Raw genomic sequence first — 2039 nt, 5'->3', positions numbered from 1 at the left:
GATAGCTCGAAGGCTATGAAAACCCAAATAGTGTGCTCACTCTCCTTGTTTCAATTTCTGGCTATTTACCCTTTTTAAAGAAGAGTAAAGCTTCAAAAACTTGAGCTTGGTTAAACACATTTGACTTGTTCTTCTTCTCCAAAATTTCATATCAGAGGCATAAAGGAGAGATAGGACAGTAGCAGTAATTAGAGTTGGCATACATCCTTACCTTACTGCTTCTCTTTCTTCTTTTTTCTTTTGGCTTCAAGGATCTGAGTCATTCATCCATTCTTTGGCTCCAAGTTTTGTTTATGACTTTTTATTTGAGGTAGTGATACACAATCTCCATTTTCTTCATCTTACATGAATGATGCATGTAGGAGGAAGGCAGCTTCAACAAGCTACAATGGAAGCACAAAGATGAAAGTGTTGTTCTGATATAACCTTTGATTTGATTTTGGCTTTTTGCACTAGACTCTAACTTTTTCACTTCTTTCCTCTTTGCTGCTTGAACTTGGTGATTACCTTTTTTATTTTTGATGGAACCCTAAACTGAGCTTCTTTTTCTTTGCTTGCTTTTGAAACTTTTAACCTTGATTTAGGGGTAATCACGTGGGTTGTAGTTTTGAAGAGAGAACGGAGTGTTCAGTTGCTTAGTTAAAGGCCACAAAAGAGAGTGTTGCTTTCTTTCTTGGTTTGTGATTAGCAACAATTATTATGGGACACATGGGAATGAAATGTTTGCTTTTGGTGTTGGGCCTGTTGCATAATAACATAATGAATTACACACACTATTAGGCTTATTTTGAGCATTTTATTTTTCCACACAATGAACACACACATCAAAACATGTTTTGGGCTTTCATCCCATGATTATAATGTTAGTCATCATCAATTATTGTTGTTATTTTTCTGAAACTCAACAAAAATGAAAACAAAATTTGAAATATGCTAATGAATGCGGGATGATAGATGGATCATCCCAAGCTTATTTATAATCTAGATCCTAACCTAAATTTTAAATTTAAACTAAACCTAGTCTTATCTTTTATAGAAGAATAAGATAAACCTAATAATATCTTAAATTTAAACTAAGTGCAATCAAATCTTAAATTCTTAGAGTGTGTGGGCCGAGTCATGTCCATTTGAAAGAATACTGGGCCTTGATTTTGCATGGCCGCTGGGCTCCAAATGTTGGGCACTGGGCATCCTTCCTTAATTATTTATGGGAGCTGGGTGCTAGCCCGTGGGGCTAAGCGCCTAGGCTTTTTGGATTTTCTTGATCATGGATGCTTGGTGCCAAGGTTGGGCGCTTAGCGTTGGGAAGTTGTTGCTTGGTACTAAGGTTGGGCGCGTGGGGTTGGGGCTCTGGACATGAAAAAATCTTGGGAGCTGTGCACTGATCATGGGCGCTGGGTGCCCACCCTTTCTCTCTTCTTGGGCACTGTGCGCCTTATCTTTCTCTCCCCTTGGGCGCTGGGCACCAACTCTTTCTCTCCTCTTGGGTGCTGGGTGCGAGCGTCTGGGAGCTTTGCGCCCACCTTTCCTGACTACTTTTGGCTTTTCTTCTCATCATCTAAGTTTTCTTAAAAATCACCATGGATACACAACACTCTAAACCAACTCTAAATGAAATAGATTAGTGAATAAAATCGAAATTAACCTAAGAAAAACTACTAAAGAAATGCTAAAAAACTACTAAAGATGTCAAGGTATCAATATGTCAAAATAGTAGAATCAGAGCCTTATTAATTGTGTCACTAAACCACTAAACTAGTCAAGACAAAAAAATTCGAATTTATTTATAATGTAAAAACTTAGTTAACCTTTATTATTAAACAACTTTAGGAGTTAAATAATATATATAATCATATAAAAAGTCAAGAAACTTATTAAAGTGTTATATTTTGAATATGTAGTCCTATATATATACATGTAACACATGATTATTTTTATAAGTAGCCATAGATAAAATTTTGCATTCACATTTATATGAATTTAATTTCTATGGTTATGAGTATAAATTTGTACTAGAAATTCATCAAAAATTCAAAATC

This window comes from Arachis hypogaea, chromosome 14, assembly GCF_003086295.3.
Source record: "Arachis hypogaea cultivar Tifrunner chromosome 14, arahy.Tifrunner.gnm2.J5K5, whole genome shotgun sequence".
NCBI classification, from domain to species: Eukaryota; Viridiplantae; Streptophyta; class Magnoliopsida; order Fabales; family Fabaceae; genus Arachis; species Arachis hypogaea.
The sequence above is the reverse complement of the archived record's forward strand: the minus strand, read 5'-3'. Positions refer to the sequence as shown.